We start from the raw sequence: 24,812 nt of genomic DNA on the forward strand, positions 1-24,812 counted from the left end.
AGACTGAACAGAAAATCCACAAAAGGCCAATACACAAATGAAGATAGACTCAATTTCGTTGGTAATTGGGGAAATACAATCAACACTACAATGATATATCATTTCATAACCATAGATTTGCAAAGGTCAACACATCTGACAACCTCAAGAATGGCAGAGGATATAATATGGTAAGAAATCTGAGAGAGACTGGTAAGACAAAGGAGTATAGCTCATTGGAGGGCAATATGCCAACACTCAGTAAGGCTGCAAATGCATGCATCCATTGCTTTGGCAATCCTACCTCTGGTTTAAACCCCAGAGAAAGCCCTACATGTAAACTAGTACCGCTCATATATATTCTTTATATCACTATAAACAGCCAATACTGAAAACAATTTATATTTTTATCAAAGAAGGAATAGTTAAATCAACTATGCTGTATCTATAAATCGCTAGATACTGATGCAGAAAGTTCTTCAAGTCATGTCAAGGGTTTAAAAGTTGCAAACAATAGGAACAGCCTGACCTCATTTGTGACTTAAAAGGCACCAATTATATTTTTGTACCGGTACATGCATATGTACGTACTTGTCCAGAAACAGACCCACTGTGAAGATGCACAGTGCACTGTCTGCAAGTGTGACCTCTGAGAGAGGACAGGGTGCCGAGTAGGACTTTTCATTTTCTGTGCATTACCTGTGTGTTTACATTTAAGGGGAATTGTTCTTTGTGTAAAGATAAGAAGGAGGTTTGAAAGGGAGTGAGGAAGGAGTAGAGGAGGGAGGAAGGAACACAGACCTGGTAGACAGGCAAAGATGGCTTATAAAGTGGGGAGGGAAACTGCCTATCACTGGGTATGCTCCATGGAATCCCACTGAATCAATAGTTTTCTAACTATTAAATCACAGTCATGGCTCATATTGGCTAAATTCTAATGTATAGAGTCTGCCCAGCAAAAACTTCCAAGTGGGCATCCACAGAAATGACTATTAAAATACTCTGTTCTTGAAAATTATGAATAACACCCTCCCTCATCATCATCAACTGAGCAAACCTGTTGGATTAAAGCCACCAGAGATTGTTCACCAAGCAGCAAGGCTTCATAATAACATGCACTCGGCTCACAGCCCTCCGCTCCCTCTGCTACTTTGATTTAAGAGCATTAGGAAACTGTGTAATTTTTTTGGTCCCCTTTTTATTTCCATGGTAATTTATGTCTGTGGGTAAGCATTTTATTTTATCAGAGACATGGGGCTAGAGTTATTTTTCAAGGCGCTTGAATTTTCCTTTGATGCCCACTGAAATTAAAGGCAGAGCGGCAGAGAGTACCCATGCTGTTTGTCACAGAGTCAGAGGTTAGAATTACATTTGCTGCCATTTATTGTGACTATTCCGTGCCAGTAGTTAGGGTAGCACTTCTCATGGGCAATGCAGTATTATTAATATTGCAGACATCAAAACATTTGTGAATGGGATATAATTGACTTGTCAGTCACATTAACAATATCCCCTGTGGAATACCATTCCAACAATGGCCGAGCAGAATATTCTTCGGTTATTTACATCTGACTCTCTAAGTCTTAAACCTTTGAAAAAATTTTGAAGGTTTATTTTAGCTTTAATGCAATGCTGAGATACAATTATTTTGGTGTGCATTGTATAAGAAGTTGATAGCAAAGCTGACTGCCTCAGCGACTAATAAATATTTCCGAAAAACAAAGGACTATTTTAATCAATGAGGAACTAAACATCATGTGAAAATATGATTCAAAATTTTAAATGATTTAAAAATAAAAAAGAATTAGGATCCTCTAGTTGTATGGGATTATATTAAAAATCCATAAATGTAAAAAAAAATCCATAAATGTTTCATTATGTTGTGATTAGACAAATAAAGTAAATCATTAAAACTTTAACAATCTTAGAAGATTCTAGAAAGTGAAAAAACATAAAAACTCCAGGTTAAATACACACTTGGAAGAAAATATAGAAAGAACACCTTAGTTAAAGAGAAGGACAAACATTATACGGTCTCATTCATTTGAGGAATATAAAAAATGATGAAAGGGAATAAAGGGGAAAGGAGAAAAAATGAGTGGGAAATATCAGAAAGGGAGACAGAACATGAAAGACTCCTAACTCTGGGAAACGAACTAGGGATGGTGGAAGGGGAGGTGGGCGGGGGGCGGTGGTTACTGGGTGACAGGCACTGAGGTGGGCACTTGACGGGATGAGCACTGGGTGTTATTCTATACGTTGGCAAATTGAACACCAATAAAAAATAAATTTATAAAAAAAAAGGTAAGTACACCTTGAAAAAAATGTAAAATTTGAATGTGACTTGAAATTCTACCTTTCTATCAGTAGGTTGAAATTAGTTTTATCTTGAAATGGATCCTGAGGTAGGAGTAATTCTCCAGCTAAAAATAAAATTTAAGGCGTCTACTGATTGCAAAGTAAAATTAATAGGGGTTAGTAATGTGTATGTAAATACCTAGATATCCAGCACACAGAAAAACTCAGAGGTATTATTAGACAGTTTTTATTTTTTTATTTTTTTAGACAGTCAGTTTTTAAATGGTATATAACATGTGTTTTACAAGCAAATTGGTTATTTTAAATTAGAATTGCATTGATGTTTGAGGAAAGGAGAACATTAGCTGGAGTCAAGTGTTTTACAAATTACTGTACCTGTGAATTTATTTACAGTGAGATGTGCTGTTTTGTTATTCATATTTTTACAGGAACATTTAATAATGAATTAACAACAAGCCATTTTATTTACTGAAGAGCCTTCTGCATTTATTTCCCCCATATTATCTGCTCCTCTCAGAAAGGATTCTTAGATGGAAAGGACTGACTCCTTCCATGCACATAAATAAATATACAGAGAGTTGCTGGATAGAAACATTTCACTGACATTAACAAATACATCCCACTCTGAGACATTTGGAGTTTTTCTAAAGCCTCCTTCCTTTTTCATCTAAGACAATGTCACAGTTAAAAGAAGTTTTTAAAAAATCTGTTTGAAAATATGTTCCACCCAATCAAGGTACCATGTTAGTCTAAGAGTAACTCACCTCTAAGGGTCTCCGTTGCTCTCTTGAGCAACCCACTAGTCTGATATCTGTGCACAAGAAAACATTCGAATCATTCAGTGGTCCCTTCCATTCAAATAACAAACATCTATTGAGCAGCTACTATGTGGCAGGTGCTGTGACAGGTGCTGAGGATGCTGAAGTGAGCAATGCTAAGTGGGGGAAAGAGACGGATATAATATTATCAGGTGCATGCGTCATTACAAACTGTATGAAGACCATGAAGGAGGAGGCTATGAGACTGTATAAGGGAGGGGGGGCATCAGGGAAGTGATGTTTGAACCTGGGAAGTCAGATGGAGAGAGATTAACCAACCCTACCAATTCCAACTGCAGTTGTGGGGGGCGACCTCATCTTTCGAGCCCTAACCTGCACCATGGCTTGTAACTACTCTTACAAATGGGCTTATACAAGGTGAGTCATTCAGGACAACCAGAATGTTTGTGAAGAGTTCCACTAAGCTTTCTCCCTGCTGGCTCAGGAGCAGCTCTGGGGGTCATGTGTCACTGGGGAGTGCCACTGTCTGAATTGGGGATGGCCAAACCAGGCTGAAAATGACAATTTTTTTAAGATTTTATTTACTTATTTTACAGAGAAAGGAGAGCACAGTAGGGAGAGCAGCAGACAGAGGGAGCTGGAGAAGCAGGCTCCCCGCTGAACAGAGAGCCCAATATGAGACTCAATCCCAGGACCCTGGAGCTCAATCCCAGGACCTGACCCAAAGGCAGATAAGTAACTGACTAAGCCACCCAGACACCCCTAAGATGACAATTCTTAAATGTATAAGCTGCAGGAGATAATAATCTAACATCAAATAACACATTTAAGACTCAGAAACATTGCCATGCAATTCCTCTTGTTTCACACTTTTATATTCCTCTGTAGAACATCAAATTTGTGTGGGTCTTTCTTCTATTACAAGACCATAATATTCAGTCAGATTGCCAAAATAGAAATGCTAACAGTCCACTGTTGACCTTCCTGGATCGTCACTTAAAAATTGTGACAAAACAATCTCGTTTAGCCTAGATTAGTTCAAGCCTGAAGAACATAAATGGGAAAATCTCAGTGCAGAGAGAAATAACAACCTTGGAAATTTTATGTCCAAAATTTGTTAATAGTGAAACAAGATTCCCTCAGAATTAAATACATCTGCAAATTACCAGGGAGATGGTATTAAATAAAGACTTTAAAATAGAGTGTAGTTGTCTGTTGATAATTTTTCCTAAGCTCCAGACTGGTTTTTGTGAAATATGAATTAATGTTCCAAATCCTCCAGTATTCTAGCCTATCCATACAATGACCCTTCCTATAATGATCCCTGAAAAAAAAAATAATTCTCAGTAAAAGTAAATGTGTGAAAACCGCTCGAAGGTGGAAAATGTTAATTTTGTGAAGGAACACTGCTCTAAAGTTTTAGCCTGTGATATTTTTAAGTAGGCTGAGATTGATAACTCCAATAATATCTACCTCCTAAAGCTAGACCTTTTCATGTGCCTTAAAAAGGGAAATGCCTAAAAATTAGAAGGCACATTTTGGGCAGACTTGACCAACAACCTGTGTCGAAATGAATAATACCATGGCATCAAGCTAATGCAATTTCATCTATCCAGACTTGCCTCCACCAAATATTCACCTTTTGTAAGGTTATTATAATGGCTTAATTTAATCTTACCATACATGCAACATGGGTATGGTTACTGCCTGATAAGGAAACTAGTTGTATTCATTAAATCCTGCTATAAATCTCTTTTCTGAAATAGCTATAATATAGCCTTCCAGCAATGACAATAATGTAATTCCTCATCTTTCTCTGTGATATTATATAACTGTAGCCTGCAGCTAACTTCCACTGTAGGTGTTGGGGTGGGGTGAAGTATTTGCAGCCCTGTGAGAGGTGGTGGGGAAGTTAGAGACCCGGAGTCTCACAGTGAAACTTTGGAGATAGGAAAACTCAAAATTAAGCAAATCACTCCTTTGCTACAGATGAAGAAATAAAGCACCTCAAAACTCTTAAAATCCACCTTTAAAGCCCTCATCTAAAGATATCCCTTTATATTTTTTTACCAATCTATTATTTTTCCCAGAGCAACTCCCTATGTGTTCCCTCCATGAAAGGTAAGTGTGTGACCCCTGAAATGTACAGGTATGAAATTCTTATAACACCAGTTTCAGAGTCTAGATAATAAATGTTGAAGAGAAAGTCCTTTTTTAAAGCATTTGCAATCTCATTTCGAGCTTCATCCTGCTGAAAACTATCTAATTTTTAAAAGCAGATACATCAAAATATATGTTCACAAAACTAGCATTATTCTTCTAAGAAAATTTTCAGTGTTCTAATTCCTGTAAGCACATAAAAGTTTCAGATAATCAAGTAATTTTTTTTTTAGGAGCGCCTGCCCCACTTATTTTAAAAATCTATTTTGCTCCAAACAATCTCTATATTGAAAATTAAAGGAAAAAGAAATGGGAAGGGGGAGGGACCTGTTTCAAAAATCTGAAGCGTGGACAGAAGGGTACTTTCTTCTCTGTACTGGCAGTTTTAAGATTAAATGCCTCTGTAGGCTTCTTAGAATTATCAACCTTGTCCAGTGACTGAATATTCTCTGCAGAATTTGTTCTACAGAAACGTTCTCAGCATAGATCTGTCTCCACTCTGATTTGAGCATTTTTGAAGCCTCCTGGAATGACTGGCATCCTGATTATTTTCTCCTTTTGGATGAAGACCATGAAAGCAGTAAGCTTAGGTAAGCACTATATGAGCACAAGATCTCTAAACCAATCACATTGAAGTGGTTGCATTGAGTTGAACTTGACATCGGTGTGAGTGAGTCTGTAGGCTTTAGGAACTAACAACTGCCTGTATTTTTATATTATTATTTTGTTTCATTTCATTTGTTGGAGATGGCAAAGTAACAAGAAGCAACTAGTATTTTTTTTTCTGTTCCACCGACAGGAGACCCCCACTGATAGAGTCAAGCTGAAATCTTCATGAAAAGAAAACTAGTTTCTGATGCTGAAGACTAACCTGGACAGCTTAGGCTTACTACTGCTAGCAAGCAATGAATCAATGCTGGCTCACCTTGTGAGCCCTCATGTCAGAGAAAGGGCCATGTTTAAATGGGGCATCAGCAGTGAAGACTGGGATGTGGGGGTGGGGGTTTTCAAGTGGCTCTCATCCTTCCTGCATTTTTCAGAAAAAAAGTGAAACCATCCCCCACTGTCACCTGTTAGTTAATATCCTTGGAAGTGGGCTTGTTTTTGGGAAATCTGATATACAAACATACAAATTTACAAAATCATAAGTTGGGATGATGATTTCCATAGCTCTGCACTGCACCGCTACCTGGGCTGGAGTCATCCTTCTGACAGTCAAGGCTCTGAGGCATCCTGATAGATGGCATCCACCCACAAAGGCACCAAATATGTAACGCTAAACCAAAAACCATTGGTTTTTAAAAAAGAGAAAAATCTTGTATGTGTGCTGAAACATATTCCAAGGTTCTCATTGGCAACTTCTGGATAGGGTTGTCAAGTTTAAATGTCTCCACTGCTTGGGTGGATGTGTTGAAAAAGGTAAAAGGGATGAGTGGATCTTAAGCTAAAGCTGCCTCATGGGTCTTCCAGGGCTGATACCAGCTCTGGTTAATGACCAGCATGGACTCTCAGAGTCTGAATTTGGTGATGCCCTGGTGTCGGCCTCAGAGTTGGATCTCCAATTTTTGCCCTGAAAGCATAGAAGTCAGCAGCCATGAACTATCCTGAAGCAGATCATACAACTTTAGAGGTTGAAGCCATGAGAAATTGAAGTTCTCCAGTCTCATCCAAACCCCTTCCTTCCTCTCCTTTTCCAAGAAAAGAGCCTTTTCTCTGCTCAAGCCTTAGCTTTACCTGTTCTCTATACCTCCATCTGTCTTCCGTCTTCAAGAACTAGCTCCAACCCATCAGCATTTAAATAAGTGCCGTTCTTTCTTCTAATAATAATAGTAAAATCAAAATTAAAACCTTCAACTATATATCACTATCTCTTTCTTCCCTATGTAACGAAACATCTTTGAAAAGGTGCTAAATTCCTCTCTTTTCTTCTTCCTTTCTCCTCACCCTGAGGCTTGCTTCCATCAGGTTTCTTTCTCTACAATTTCGCAGAAAGAGTCTCAGGCCACTTCTCATATCATCCATCCAAATACATGGACTGTTTTTGATCACTATTTTAGAATTTCTTTAAGCATGCATATGATTTCATAATAATAGCACATACATCCTTCTATCTACCACCAAGAAATAACAGAGGCCTTTCATTCTTTCTTCACCAAAAATAAAAACATTATAAGTGCAGTGAAACTCACTTTATACTTCCCTCCATCCCTTCTCTTAGCCCATTCTCCTCTCTTTCTCCTTCACTCCCAGATCTAGCCACTACCATGAATTTGCTGTTTTTTCAGTATATATCTCCTTGGTTCTACTCCCTGGGTATATTCCATCACCAATATACCATCTTCACTCACATCTTTTAGAATTGTAACCAACTTGTGGCACACTGGCATACAACATTATGCTTGATTTTTTTCAACCCGACATTATTTGAATGCAGTCCACATTGGCACACAGGTACCTGATTCATTGATTTTAATTCCTATACAGTATGCCATCAAGTCAGTGTCTCTTCTGAAGTATCCATTCCATACCAAGAGATGTTGAAATTATCTATTTCTTATTCTTTAAGTGATACAAACACAAATACAAATGCTGGAATGAGCGTATTTCCACACATTTTTTACAAGAGTATTATTTCCTCCAGGATGCACACCTAGAAGGGGGCTTTCTGAACAGAGTGCATGTACATGTTCACCTTTGCTAGATTTTGCCAAATGGGTGTCCAAAATGATATCAAAGACTGCTTGAAATGATGCTAGTATTATTTCTCACTTTTGCTGGCACTGTCGGATCTTTCAGTGTTTGCCAATATGCTGGATGTAAAGTGGTATCTCACTTTGGTTTGAACTCACATTTCCCTGGTTGGAGGTGGGGTTGAGTGTGTTTTCATAGGCTTCTTGGCCTCTTGTGTTTCCACTCATGTAAGTTCCTTAATTCATCTCTCCTTCCCATCTTTTTTCTTTTGGGTTGTCTTTCTACTATTGATGTGTAGGAGTTAGTAGTTTATCATTTAATCTCTCCGCCCTGGGACAGTTAATCATCAAATCTTAAATAACCATCAAGTCTCTCCACTTTCCAGGGGCACCTGGGTAGCTCAGGCTGTTAACTGTCAGCCTTCAGCTTAGGTCATGATCCTAGAGCTCTGGGATCAAGCCCCACATTGGGCTCTCTGTTCAGTGGGGATCCTGCTTCTCCCTGCCCCCCTGCCTCTCCCTCTGCCCGCCACTCCCTTTGTTTTTTTGTTTTTGTTTTTCTGTCTCTCAAATAAATTAAATCTTTAGTAAAAATCTCTCCACTTTTTACCATCACCAAGGCCAGTACCACCCCAGTGGAAATTTGCCATGTCTTATATGAATTGCTGCTGGATCATTTTTCCTTTTTTGGTCTTGTGGTCTCTAAGCTATACAGTGGGCAGGGAACATTTCCATTACACCATTCTCCTGTTCAAAGAACCTTCAAGTCCTCTTCACCACGGCTTGGAAGACATTTATAACATGGCTTCCACCTTTCTTTTCCATTCTACTTGTTTCTTTTCTTAACTTCCCACACCTTAGGCTCCAGCTATATTTATTGACTTTAGTTCTTGTACCAGACTCTGCTCTCCACTGACCTCTTGGCCCTTGCATACACTGTCTCTATCTGCTTGGAATGCTTGCATTAAGCCTGCCCCATCCCCACAACTTCCCTCACCTGAATCATTCCTGATTAGCTGAGAAAGTACCATTTTTTGTCTGCATCCACCAGTGGAGAGAAGCACCAATGAGAAGAGGGACCACACTGGCTATCTTTTCAGAGGTAACCCCAGCATCTCAGGGATGCTTTGCTTAGAGGAGTGGTGACTGATAAAAAGATTTGATCCTCAAGATTCCAAAACTAAAAAGATCTCACAAAGCATTCACTGACTTGCTCCAAGTCTAACCCACTTAGGGGGGACAGGGGGAACTTTTCAGAAAGACACTTATTGTACAAACATAACCCCCTCCAAAACCCATATTTGAATGGTTAGCGTCCTGAATGTACAGGACTCTCTAGAGTGTGTGCTTATCAAATCTTAAGGTAGCTTAAGATGCATGAATCTGACCTTGCTCAGAAAGGAAACTAAAGGAGCTATATCAAAATATGAATATAAACCATTTTTCCTTGAATACTTTTCTTTCTCCAGAAATTAACTGAAGCTTGTATGTCATCTACATTATTTATCCACACAAGTATATGTTAATAATACCATGAATGTACATAGTCTCCGGAAGATAACTTGTAAAAATAAGAATTACTCTCTGCTATCATACAGAAGTCCTATTTATTTGATGACTAACACCTGTTTATGTAGTTTTTCAGTGTAAAGAAAATATAACTTAGACATAGATGCTGTTTAGAGTCCTGGTTACCTAACCTCTGAGAGTTTAACATAACAACCTGTAAAATGGGCATTTTAAAAATAGGACCTGTGTCTCAGGTCCTGGATCCTCATTTTAAGCTGGAATCTGCATTTCTGAAATGATAACCACAATCATGTACTGAGAGCTTGCTAGGGATCAGACACTGTACCTGTGCTCTGGAACATTAAAACAACCCCACAAGGTCGCATGTCATAGAATCTCCCCTTATGAGGTTAGGTGCCATGAAATGCCATGAAATGAATGATAGAAAAGTTTTCAAGTGACTCTTTTGGGATCACTAAAAGTATCAAAATCTCACCACTAGAAGAGGTTTGTGAAGTCCTTCATCTTTCTAGTAGGACTACTGTTTTGAAGGACATGGGGAACATGAAGAATAGAGCAAATGTCTAAATATCCTCAAAGCCTTTTACAAAATTAAGGATATAACCAGAAAGAGAATATGACAGAGACAGTGATTACAAGGCAGAAGTCCCAGTACATAGTAGGTTCTTAAGAAAACTGGTTGGGTCCAGAGCTGGTATTCAGTCTACACACAATGCCATAGCACACCAGTTATTTACAGCATGTATCCCTCCTTACTGATTGGTACCCAAGTCACCAAATGCTAAATATTCTCAATATCACACTGATTGAATAAAAGAATAGCTGTAATCATAGTTCCTTCTGTGCACAAAATCTGATGTAAACTGAAACATTTAATTTTTTTTTAACTGAAACATTTTAAAATTTTAATTCTAATTGCAGGAAATAAAAGAGTCAGATCCATGTCATGTGATTGGAAACTAGATATTTAAATTCCCAACTCTAAGACAGATAATCAATTGACATCCATGATACACCTTCATAAATTTCTCTAGATGGTTTCTTTCTTAATCATCCATAAAATGGAAACAATTGCACCTACTCCAACCTAGTTAATACTGGTTCTGAAACTCAATCACATACTTTGGGTAAAAGGATTTTGAGCATCTCAGGGCTGGATAACGCAATTTATCAATCTGGAACAACTGCTTTCCCAGAGTGGAGTTTATAACAAATTAAAGTGTTATTTTAAAAAAGGTTTGCTGGGACGCCTGGGTGGCTCAGCGGTTAAGCGTCTGCCTTCAGCCCAGGGTGTGATCCTGCAGTCCCAGGATCGAGTCCCATGTCAGGCTTCTGCATGGAGCCTGCTTCTCCCTCTGCCTGTATCTCTGTCCTCTGTGTGTGTGTGTGTGTCTCTCATGAATAAATAAATACAATCTTTAAAAAAAATTAAAAAGGTTTTCTGGGTGGCTCAGTCAGTTAGAGTAGGACTCCTGATTTCAGCTCAGGTCATGATCTCTAGGTTATGAGATCGAGCCCCTATTGGGGCTCCCTGCTCAGGAGGGAGTCTGCTTGAGATTCTCTCTCCTTCTCCATCTGTCTACCGCCTTCCCCTACTTGCTCATATGCTTGTGTGTGCACATGCTCTCTCTCTCTCTCTTTCGAAAATAAATAATTAAAAAAAAAAAGCATTTCTTAGAAAGTAGAGTTCAGGGATGAAAACAAATGCTCAGGGAGCAAATGTCCTGCATATAGATTGAGTTCATTTTTAGTTTTTTCTCTTTCTTCGGGGCTGCTCACCTTGGGCACATTTGTTTCTCACGCACCTCCAACAGAGAGAGAGCGAAGCTGAGAAAACGGGAGCAGGGATAATTGTCTGAGTGGCTGCGCAATAGGACTTCTGTTTCAAGGTTCAGCGGGCAAATGAAAACTGGACATTACCTACAGTTTGGAAGTGATGTGTGGCATCCTGGTGCCTCACTGCAATTTGATTTTTACAAAGGAAATGGGAAAGAAGAAAGAAAGAAAAGAAAGAAAGAAAGAAAGAAAGAAAGAAAGAAAGAAAGAAAGAAAGAAAGAAAGAAAGAAAAGAAAGAAGAAAGAAAAAGAAAGAGAAAAAGCTTCTAAGTTTTCTCTTCCTAAGGCTTTTTACCAACAAAATTTCTATGCAAACAAAAAACTTTTGAACCTTGACTATGTCTCCTGGTACGGATAATGACGACTACTCAAACTGCATTTAAAAAGTGCTGAGTAGTTGATCCCGGTACCTAATGATGTTACTCATCTCGTCAGAGTCTGATTGACACTAAAAATAATAAATTAGAACAGAAAATGATTTTATGGGATCTGTGGGCTGACAGGCAGGCTAAGTGTAATATCCTCTATTACACTTGTCACCGAATTCTATATGGTTCAGCTCTGAATAAGGGAGACAGGGATGTACTATGATCTCATGATTTTTATCTTCAATCATCTATGTCTTAAACATATAAAATTAATTTGCCTACTTATAAATTCAATGGAAAGTAGGGACCAAAAACACTTTCTCTGTGGTAAAACAAACATTATTGTGGGAAGCCTATTACACAGGCAGGAGTGAAATAATAAATTAAAAACTGTCATTCTTGGATTATCTAGGATACAGCCTTTGAGATGTCTATTTTCTTCATCTGATCTAGTAAATTTATAAATTCAAAATCAATAGCCATACCTGCTGAATCACTGGTATTCATTTGGGAAATTATTTTAAAAGAGCTGTACTTGAAAGCATCCCATATTACACAATGGGCCATAGGTTTGCTTTCAGCAGTTAGCAAACCAAAATTAATTCTTATAATTATTTACAAGATGGTTGGATGGTTAAATTTATAGCATGGTTGTTTTTCTTAATTTCAGTAAATCATGATAGATTTGTTCTTTGCATTTTGGGAAAGAGAAGGAATAAACAAAATTCAGAAAAAAATTTAAAATACTCCCACTTTTCATTTTAAGTAATGTCTATGAATCACTGAGGATGATTTTTAATTTTGATTCATTCAATGAGCTCTCCTAATGCAATGATTTTCTCCATGGAAGTCCTTAACCACAGTGGCCATTTGCAGCTGATGATTTTTTTTATAAATAATTTATAAAGCCACTATACACTTATACTTTTACACTGAAAGAGAGAGAGAGAGAACAGAATTGTATCTTAAACTCTATTTACAAATTTACCTTGGCAGGCCCTCTTACTGCCAATAGGAAACGATGTTGCATATTTAATTTGCTCTTTTGTTACAACGGGGCTTAGGTTAGTTAATTTCAATTTTCGATTTCAAAAGCTATCAAATATGGCTCAGATGAGAAATCAATTTTTCTCAGCTGCCTCTGTTTTTGTGATGGGAGGCTTCCCATTGGCTGAGGGGGAGCCATGTGACGTGGCAAGAGATTAGTTCACCAGACCCCGTGTTGCTGCCACCTCAATTACTGCCTGCCTCTTGTAATTTAGCCTTATAACACCTAATTTCAAGACAGAACTCATATTTAATTCATGAAAGCTTCCACAAGAGTAATTGTGAAATAAATTGCCATAGAAGATATCCATTTGTGACTCATTTTAATTTTGTATGCTAGTAGCATGCTATTTATTCTACTTGTTTAACACTTTAGCACAAACATTTTTTTTTTTAATATTGAACTTTATGCACTGATAGCTGCATACTTTGCACTATTTTCCCACATTACATCATCTCCTTTACTGGGATTTCCTTTCACCAAACTTCCACCCAGTAGTGTTTCTGATGGTTGTTAAAATCAAGAACTTATAATCTGCTAATTATTGAATGTGTTGTTATGATCTGCACCGAACTTTAAAAGTAGCAACTAAAATCACAAATGATAGCAGATAAATGGTAGTTAGATGACAAGGATCATTCCAAGGGCCGAGAAATAAATAGAGTTTAATTTAATATTTTAAACAAAGGCATTCATTACATATATTGACAATTCACATTACAACATTGGTATATATTTTAAAATTCTTGAACCAAAACATATATATTTCCTGTGTATACACACCATTTTGTCCTTTTCCTCCCTGTTGCTATGCCAACAAGGTGGGTGAGGCCTTCTCAACTGCCAAACTCAGCTGTCATCCCTTCACCCTAAAAGCCTTATAATTGCTTTTATTTGCATACGACAATTAGGCAGGATGGCTCACAGCGAGAAAAACCAACCTTTCTCTCCCCAAGTGCACACAACGCCAGCCTGTAATTTATAAAAGATACGCGCCATGTGGCGGAGCACTAAAATAGAGTGATGAGTCCTTTCATCGGATTGTAAGCCATTAACAAAAGAAAACATCCCCTTTCAGGCTATAAAAAATGCCTATCTGGTGTGAACCTGCAAAATCACAAAGTTCCCCCCCTCCCCAGCTCCCCCCCGCCTGGACCCTTCACATTCATTATCACATTGAACTCAAAAGGAGTTCTAGAGAAAGAGTTACATTTGGGTGTTTATGAGTAATGGGGTGCAAATAAAATCCACACTGTGCTAAATAAAATTGCATCCAGAGTAGTTGGTGTTTGGGAGTAATATTTTCTTCGTTCTTTTCTTCTTCTTCTTCTTCTTCTTCTTCTTCTTCTTCTTCTTCTTCTTCTTCTTCTTCTTCTACCTTGTTTTGCATCGTGTTGCATGTTGAAATGTCATATTAATATAGTCATTATTACCCTTTTACTTCGGGGAAACCATGACAGGATTTTCCAATCAGCATTCAGGTCTGTGAAAGCTCAAGTCAGGAGGAATGTGGATGGTTTAAATCATTCTCTGTTTCGGTTTTCAAAAGGTCTTCAAAAATTAGTGTCTAGTGTAAAAGGTCAAAACATGGTTGGAAATCATTTCAGTGATTTATTGTCATCATTTTTTTCTGGTGACTTTAATTCTAATTATTAAGACATTTTAATTTTATTCTTACATGCCGCATAGAATCTAAGATAAAATTTTAAACAGATTCCCTTTTGAGCAATATTTTAAGTAACCAATTATGCTGTAGGGTTTGTTCAGCCTTTTCTTGGAGTTTGTGCCATTAGAGACCTTTACTTTACAAAATGAGCATCAAATTTGAACTTCATTTCCTTTAAACTGTTCAGCATTAAAACTGTTATTCAGAACACTAAAATTGTGACCTAATTCTTTCTCTGTGAATCTTTTAAAAGGCAGTCAGCACTCCGTTTTTATTCACAATTCACTGAATAAATATTGATCATATAGCCAATTTGGGTCCAGGATCTTCAAATGGATACGACTAATCACAAATCACTGGGCCACGTGTCTGTCTCTATGCTGCCAAGGGGACTGTAATTACAATAACATCTCTAAATAGTTTATTTAGATTAAATTCTGTAACTGAATTTTTTACATCCACAAGTGAATTACAGTGAAGAATTGCTAAAGTAACAAAATAAAAAAATAAAAGGAAAAGTGAAGGCGTCACTTCAAAAAGCCATGATGAAATTAAAACCAAACCACTGATTATCTGCTCAAAAAAAATGTCAAATTCCTTCAGAAAACTATGAAAACCAGAACATGAATAAAGTCATGAGGTAAAAAACAAACTTACACAAAGGTGAAAAGACGTGACTGATCATTCACAGAAAAAGAAATTAAAATGTCAATGAATACACAAAAAAGCCTGGGCCTCATCCACAGGGGAAGAACCACAAGTTATAGAAAACATGCAATCTAAGTTTTCACATGTTCAAATATAAACATTATAACCGTGATAACCTAATTTTAGCAAGGACGTGGAGTCACAGACTAAGATATAGAGCCCATCAACATGTAGATTGTTACCTGTTTCCCAGAGGACAATTTGGTAACCTGCGATGAACTTCTAAATGACCAGGATGTCTGACCCGAGAATGCTGCTTCTAAAAGCTAAATGAGGGAAGGATGAACAACCATATACAAGGGTCTTTTTTACATGCTGTTTGCTGTTTTATTACTGCCCAGATTTTGAAATAAGCTAAACGTACATTAAGTTATATGGTATTCCTCTGATGAAATATCATACAACCATTAAAAGGCTGAGATAGATCTGTTTTGCATGAATATTTATCTACCCATCTAACTATATATGCATACATATATGCAATATATTATTGCACTCATGTAAATACATATGGAATGTAAACATATACATATTTTATGGCTATATATTCCATGCCTATATTATATTCCAGGCTATATTATTCCACACCTATGTATGTCCATATACATGCACAATGAGTATGGAAGGATGCATCATCAAATATCACTGTGAGGTAGGCAGAACTTAAAAGAAAACTGTCAATTTCTGTGGGATTTTTTTGTTCCCAAAAAGCATAGTTTTTAGGGGAAAAATTGTAGACATGAGTAGACTTTCCACAAACAGCGTCGACAACACGTATTGAAGTTCTCATAGCATTTGACGTTTCATTTTTCTTTCCTGTCCCCTTCTAGATCCCCACTATTTACTTTATTGCACACTTCCCAAACCCCATCTCTGACCTGCTGCTCCCCCTGCCATATTAGTTACACCAAAGCACCCCAAACTCTCATTTTAATACAACTTATCAATCTATTCAGAGTTCATCCAGATGGATAAAATGATTCTATAATGATCTAGAATCTAACTTGGGACTTTTTTTTTTTTTTAACTTGGGACTTTCCTGACAGCATTCTTGATATGAATGGAGGAATAAAGAAAACAGATTTGTTCATTGCCTAGAAGAGGTGTTCCTATGTGGAGAGAAAGCAGACCAGTCCAGGGAACACTGATGGGCTCTCCCTCTTCACTCAGGTTTCCAGCTTGGTCATTATAGTAAGTGCTGAATAAATAGTTAAGGGCGAAACTGCAAGCTGTACAGTCAAGTAGGAAACTTCACAGCATACATGATTCTATTTACACTGGCCTCTTGCAGACATATGGGCAATCTTTAAGAATTAAACCATGGGCACCCAGGTGGCTCAGTGGTTGAGCATCTGCCTTTGGCTCAGGTCGTGATCCCAAGGTCCTGGGATCAAGTCCTGCATTGGGCTCCCTGCAGGAAGCCTGCCTCTCCCCCTGCCTCTCTCTGTGTGTCTCTCATGAATAAACAAATAAAGTCTTTAAAAAAAAAAAAAGAATTAAACCAGTAGTTACCTTTCCCTGAAAAAGTGAAAGGCAAAACGCAGAAATTTTCCTGGACAAGTCAGCATATAATTAATCAACATTTTACATAGATTTGAAGTAAATATATTTTGCGAATGATTTGGTTAGGTTTTGCCAAGTTTACATAATTTTCTGTCTTCACTCTTTATGTGACTAGTTAGTTACTTGTCTGAGGACATGACATTTTAGGACCCGAAAATAAAAGAATCCAAAGAAAACCAGTAGTTGGGGACTTACTCTTATTGGAACCAGGGACTAATAATTCCAACACCATTAATACTTGAAAAATATCTTCTGCATTTTATTAGCACACATATTAGACACACATGAAATTCCTTGAAATCAAAGAAAGCCTAATATTCTGGTTCATTTTCGAAATGTATGTGGCTTTTAAGATCTCATAGAGACAAAAAAATTCTCTGTCCTCTTAATTTTATGGGACAAACAGAATATGGTAAATTATTGAAAAGATAAGATTAGATGAGAAGTTTTTTTGAAGACAACTCTGATATGTAGCATATATCTGTTTACTGAAGTAAGTCAGTCGGAGAAGGACAAACATTATATGTTCTCATTCATTTGGGGAATATAAATAATAGTGAAAGGGAATATAAGGGAAGGGAGAAGAAATGTGTGGGAAATATCAGAAAGGGAGACAGAACGTAAAGACTGCTAACTCTGGGAAACGAACTAGGGGTGTTGGAAGGGGAGGAGGGCAGGGGGTGGGAGTGAATGGGTGACGGGCACTGGGGGTTATTCTGTATGTTAGTAAATTGAACACCAATAAAAAATAAATTAAAAAAAAGAAATTGGATAAAAGGAAAATATGTAGGATAAAGTTTTATAAGATTACCCCTAGCTGATACTGTCAATAGATTTATGCCACCCTAGGTTCTATCATTCCATTACAAAATAATAATATACGCATCTTAAGAACAGTGCTGTGGTTTCTATTGTGCAACACAGGGGTGAGGGAAATGTTTTTCTAGGAATATAATGAATAAATTTTGGATATATCTGGAGAAAAAGGGAGTTCTTTACCAGCATGTCCTATGAACAATTTTTTTAATAAATTACTTTTTAAAAAAAGAGTTTTCAAAAAGATGAACATTATTTTAAGAAAATAGGCATAAATTTTATAATTTTTCCTTATCCAGGAGGGTATTGTTCTTGAGATGAAACATCCAAATGAGATAGCACCATGAGAAAAACACTGGATGGGGTAGGTGAATTTTGTCCATTGTCTGCTTCCTCTGAGATGCCTTTCTTTAGTGGCTAGGGCACTGGAAGGTGGGAACAGTGACTGAATATTTACTGCCTTGGAAATAGGAAAATCTGACTACTTTCCATCCACAGAGTTGTGGACAGCCACTTCACATTAGTAGGTGTCCTATTTCCAGAAAAGATGTACAAAATTTATTCCAGGATATAGAGTACACAATTATGAGAAACCATTATGCATTGTTATTTTTTCATTATTACTGTGGTTCAGATCAGATCAGATCTAAGGAGAAAGAGCTTGCACTTTTCTTTTTTCAAGGATAAACTTCAGGGCATTGTCTGATGAGATTTCTAGTGCAGTATTTGTTGAAAGAATCATGCCTCTTTTGGAAAAACTGTCCAGGCAGGGTGTGGTACCTTTTGGCTGCAGCGTCTTCACAGAGCTTCCTTACATCTTTTTTTCTATTATTATGATTTTCCCCCCACAACTGTAATAAAAAGCAATCCATGGGTAGGGACTTGAAGTTTTCCACACAACCCTGTGCGGAGTGAATATTCGTGAGACATGAATAATGAATTCGGAGATGAGCAAGCAGAGGCTCAGAGGCTCATTCTGCTTTCTTTTGTACTTCGGCCCCTGGTCCGTGAACCACAGAGTTGACTCTGCCACTTTTAGGGAACAAAGTGTCCCCAGCACTACCTCTCCTGCCTCAATTCAAACCTCATTGGAGAACTCCTGAAATGAAGCTGTCACTCAAGGCTGCTTGGGGACCTGTCACCACAACATTGAGCCTTTTCATTTTGATGGGTCAGCCTGCAATCCCCTTGAAAGAGAAGTCCGTGCCACCGTGGTTTCTCTTTCCACAGGAATTCTGAATTCTAATGAAACTCCAAATCGCTCAATAAAGGCAGGGGCACGAGGAAGTAATCCAACGCAGATCTGAGTGAAATTTGTATTTTATCTTTTTTTCCCCCAGCCCATTATTCTAATCACTTAGGTGGTTCACAAAGGGTTGGCTCACAGTTCAGGCGCAAGAGGAATGAGGTGTCCTTTGTCTGGATGCTACACTGAGATTAGGTAGCAGCTCTCTGAAAATGAAAGGCCATGGCTCAAATTTCCTTGGGTAAATATCCATCCACCTACTGTAGTTTGCACCAACTGAGCGACACATATTTCTCACGTGTGCCAGGCTGAGAGAAAAGAAAGAAATTCACATTTACATGATTTTGGGGTATTTTTTGGTTTGCCCATGAAATTGTCTTTAGAAAACGTCCTGTGAACCTTTTGCCACAGAATGAAGAGTATTGGCATTGCTACTGTCTACTTTGTGATCAGCAAGTGTCTCAGACATACTATCTGGACAGCATCATGCAAATTATTATTTACACTGAGTTCTTTCAATCATGTTCACATTTTTGAGATACTTACATTGAATGCCATACACTGTTCAACCACTGTCTTTCTTTCTTTGGAAGATAATTGACAAAACTTCCACAAAGGAAGGCATTGAGGTGACTGCCCACTAAATTTTATTTCTTAGTATATTTTTATAGTATACCTCCCAGAATTACATGTGTTACTTCGCATGCAAAGGCAATTCACTCAAAAGTTCACCAAAGAATTTTCTACCCCTTCACACTAAATTATGTGTAGTGTGTACTGTTCATTTAAAAAAAGAGACAGAAGATGAAAGAGAAATAGAGATGTGTACATAATATATTTATAAAAATCAATATAATAAAGTTGACTTTATTGTGTTATCAACAAGCCAAACCCAGCTAACCTTTATCATTTAGCCTTCATGAAGAGCTAACAGGCAGTCTAAAATGTTACCATGTCTGTCCTTCCTACCCTTACAACTCCACAGTCATATTTGTGTTACTCAAAACCTAAGAGCTACCAATCCATATTACCTGCCTTCGCTATGACACATCACCCTAAATATGTCAACTGCCTGTACGCTAACTGTACAAGGAACATCTGTTATAACTCCAGGTGCTTCAGCGTCCAGACGTTAGCTGTAATTTTTTTTTTCCCAGCCAATACCGAGAGTGCAACAGACCATTGCATATAAAACAATTTCTTCACACCCAACCTTATTGTTTTTGGGGTGTATTAAGAGGAATATTTGAAGAAAAATATCACTAATATTAAATTACAATTTCTCTAGCAGTTGTTTTATGACACATTTTATTTTTTATGCATGTGCTACTAGGAAACAGTGAAATATCCTTTAAAAACAATCATAATCTACCTTATAGAGGAGGGAGGCAGAGAAGGAAGAGAATGGATGAACCTCAAACCCAGGGTGATCTCAACTATAAATCTCCATTTGGGATCAGATTGATTCAGACCATCAACTGGAGCTTCTCTTGTCCTTATAGCTAGTTATTTTTCCTTTCTGCTTTTTTTTCCCATTAAGTGCTAAATGGCGGTATATATGTATGTCTGTGTATATATATATATACACACTCATGTACACAAATTATATACCCTTTGTCTTGATTCAGGTTAAATCACATATCAGTTGTATACACACACACATACTAAGGCTTGGGGAGAATTTTAAATATCGTAGAATTTTCCAAACTGTCTGGAATAATAGATATGGTTCTTTCTAAAACTGCAGAAGCCACTTTATTTTATTATTTTGTGGTATTTTCTAAAGATGAACTATAAGGATGCAGTGGGGAAGTTCGTGCTAAATGTTAGTTATTTTATTTGTTGTGGCTCAAGGACAGATCCAGAATGTCCACCCTCCTCAATCTCCTCTCAAACTCCTTATTAGAGAGAAAAACTATGAGCTACGTTTTGTTCATTTAGGGGTAAATGACCAAGTTTGAAAGCTAAGTAGTTGAACATGATGAGCAATGGCCAGTTAACTGTAACTCACAGCCTGATTCTGCTCTTGGATCACTCCCCCTCTTCAGTCTGGAGGTACAGTAGTTTCCACAGTAAATTCTTATATCTTGCAGCACAAAAGATGGAAAAATTATCCTCTGAAACAAGCCAAAGGGAAAAAAACAGAGTTTACTGGAAACATTGACCAATTACATCTGTATTTATGTGTGCAGAAAAGTGTATCAGCAACTCAACATTCACTGCTTGTTGAGAAAAATCTTTGTCTTCCACCTTGGAATTCACTTCTTCTGAAGTTTTACAAGCATTTCAAATGCAGAGAAACATTGCCATTTACTGGTGCAAAGTTATAGCTGCTCATAAAACAAAATTAGGATATATTAACCATGCAGATGTACAACGATATTTGTGCTCAGGTTGGGTAATCCTTCAAATCAATATTTTCGTGGACAGTTGCATCCAGAGAACAAGCCTAAAACAGACTTCCAGAGAACAGGCTTGAATTTGACAAACTCACTTGCTTCTGGAGGTTTCCGTCACTTTCGTAGTTTATTTTATGGTAACTGTCTGAGCACAGGATCAAAATAGACTCATTCTCTCTTCCTAACCATCCTCTTTGTTATTCCAATGGAGCTGGCCTTTTGGGCCAGCAAAACCTGGATCTTTGTTTGAATTTCATTTACAATACTACTAGTCTAAGTCATTTTATCCAGTAGGAACAAGATCAGGGATTGGGGAAATGCCTCCTGCCACGAATTCACTGAGACAGTAATACATCTGTGCTCACCTGGGTTGTGGAGGAACCCATGCTGCCTGTGAAGGACCTGCTGTTTACCAGAACAATTTTTCCCCTCCCCACTTTGTCTCTTGTTCATAAGTCAGTCAAACTTCCTGTGATTTTTGATGGTATTCCAACAGAAGACCAGAATTCCAGGCAACCAGGCAATGAACTCCAACCCTGCGTTATACACACTGTACCTTGACTAGAAGTTCTCCTGGGGCCCTAGAGATCTAGCAACAGTAACTCCATTTCTTCATTCACAAAATAACATAAAACACCCCCATCTCCTGCCCAGTGTACCCCCTAGTCAGAAGAAATGAGAAGGTCCTTGGAAAGTGTTTTGAAGCTGGAGGCTGAAGACGCCATGGAAGTAAACAGTAATTTTATTAATTGCCTCGAAATAGAAAATGTTGAGTTTAAATCCGTGCTACTTTCTTCAGAGTAAACACTAAATATAACAGCCAAAGCGATATGGTTAAAATTAACTTGCAGTTGCTTTTCAAGCTGGTGAGATACAATTAAAAATGGGGGATATTGCCAAATCTCATTTAGTGCTTTCTTTCTTGTGAATAATATCTGTACATTCAGGTCTTCATTATACTTCTCAATGGCATAGGAATCCCACTACATCTGCTTATTCTTGATTTTTATCAATGGAAAAAAAATTATTAAGTTCCCATACAACATTAAGTAGCACAATCACACTTCCCAGGCTTGCTGCAGCGACTCAAGTCTCTGTAGCTCTCCTCCTCCTCTGCCCTCCCTCCCTTCACATCCATGTGAGTGTGTGCACGTGTGTGTGCACGGGGGGGAGGGGGGGTTGTCCAGGAGCCTGTCTTACTCTCTGGCTCTAGTATGCAAAATGGCTGTTATTGACAGATCACAGTATGCCAAACAGCACTGAACGGGTTAATTGGCATTTTAAAAAGGTAATTGTAAAATGTAACCTGCATAAAGTGTTATCACCAGAATTGGGAGGTGGAATGTAGGTCTCCCACCCACTGGAGATTCTTACATCTTGAAGAGCAGGATGAAGACAAAAGCAATGCTACTGCTGTTTCTTGATTTCCCCTTTCAGCCCCAACTGCTAACCCCCAACACTCTCTTTTGAATTTACTGTTTCAAGCCAGTAGTTACAGAAGAGTCGTATGTGCTCTGTCCTGACTATAGAATTACCTTGGGAATTTGATTGTAGCATAAATATGCAGTAAATCATTATATGTGTGTAGTTTTTTTTTAATCATGCATAATGTATACATACAGGATTTGTTTGGGAAAGAACCACAAAATGACTGGAGTCACAAAGAGACCGGTGTATTTTAAGACATTTCGATGACTTTGAGTGTAGAATCCACAATTTTTAAATGGGTTTTTTAAACAGGTAATTGTGAAGCATACATAAATGCTGATTACCTCAGAGCATGATTACCATAGGATGGAGGGAAAACCACGGCAGGTGGTTGCCACTAGCGCCCAACATAACTACTTGGTTTAACTTTGTAGAGAAAGTGTTTCATTTTGGTAGTTAGAACACCTTCCATTATACCGGAGTAAAAGAATAACAAGGCAAGTGAACTACCGAAAGGGGATTTCTACCCAGTACAGCAAACCAAGAGGGCTACATTCTAACAGGATTAAATGTGCCCTTGCCCAGATTCACATACTCCCTCACAAATATGCACATACACGCTTAAGTCTGAGTGCCACAAGGTCATGAACTGTGCCTTACTCATTCTCCTATCCCTTACAGTTTCAGCACAGCGCTGTAAACAGGATAGGTGTCCAATGAATATTGTCAAATCCAATAGCTCGGTGAGATGAGAAAAAATTAAGAAGGGATTATTTATGTGGGGGGAGATGGGGTAATAGGGGTACAGAATTAAGAGCACACTCATCCTGATGAACCCTGAGCAATATATAGAGCGGTTGGATCATCATACTGAATACCTGAAACCAATATAACAATGTGTGTTAACAATATTAGAGTTGAAATGTTAAAAATAAATAAAACAAAAACAAAAATCGAGTCATTTATTTAAAATAACATGCAGGATTGTGAACTGTGGCCATGGCAGGATAGGCTAGAATTCAGGCTGCCTGACGATGAAAAACCAAACCCAAAACACTGCAGTAATTCCAACTCTAGAGAATAAAAGTTAAGTACATAATAAGAACATATTTTCTTTTGATAATAATTTTCTATCAGGGGCCTCTTCTTCCTTGGGGAAAAAGAAAGGGTCATGATAAAGATATATAAACCTCTCAGACACATGATGGACCTTTGCTATAAAAGTGGAGACAGTATCAATCTACCCCCTACACTTTGCCTCTCACACACACGCATCCCATTCAATTATTCTATCTGCCCTTTGCCCACCTGCCCAACCCTAAGATTCTTGGCTAGAGAACAACTTATCATCCTAAGCATTGCTCAAGTAAGAGAGCCAAGAAGTATGGCCAAGTGGTGTGGCAGTCAGAACCTTGAACTTTGGGCAAGGCGACACACATGCACGCACACCACATACGCACACACACACACACACACACACACACACGCCATCCCACTGGAGAGACTCTGAGTTGGCTTCCCCCTTTGCAGCAGCCTGCAACAGTGCAGGAATCCATACCAGCTCCAGCATTCTCTCCTGCAGGCAGCTTCCGTTTGGAGAAACAAAGTAGGGGGGATTGCAAAGGATCAATACCTCTTCTGGTGCAAACAGAAGGGCTAACAGTACTGTATTCATTTGGACTATGAAAATTGTTCGTTTTTACCTCACCCCCTTGCTATTTATAGACAAAATCTCAATTAATACTCAATTAGTATAATTAGCACCAATTTACTGTGACTTTCATAACTTGGGATAATTTCATTTAATCTATTTCATATCCATAGCCAATCTCACAAGAATAAACAGTCACATTCTTTTGGGCGGAGGGAGGTTGTGGTGAACTTATCTGCCCACTTACCGCCATGGAAATTCATTCACCCATCTGTCTTATGGCTGCCTTACAGGTATGCATTTAAATGGTTTCCAGTGGAATTCTACTGTCAGCCTTCAGGAACATGTGGACTGCTGCTACCCCTTTTGCTACTTGTGCCCAGGCCCTAATGCAGTATAATTGAAACAATTTTATTGTCTGGAGCTGCTCATTCTAATGTTTCAATGACAGAAAATACTGGTCAATTTGACAAGTTAATATGACTTCAGTGGTCATTTGAACTCCTTTAAGCCATTGGGTGCTAAAATTGCTTGTCACCTCCTTTCACCTGCAAAGGGAATTCAACCAGTATCTAAGGTTGGGGGTAGCGGTGGGGGCGTGGGAGGGGTAGAGAAAGTTTTTCACT

The sequence above is a fragment of the Canis aureus genome, chromosome 2 (genome assembly GCF_053574225.1).
Source record: "Canis aureus isolate CA01 chromosome 2, VMU_Caureus_v.1.0, whole genome shotgun sequence".
In the NCBI taxonomy this organism is placed as follows: Eukaryota; Metazoa; Chordata; class Mammalia; order Carnivora; family Canidae; genus Canis; species Canis aureus.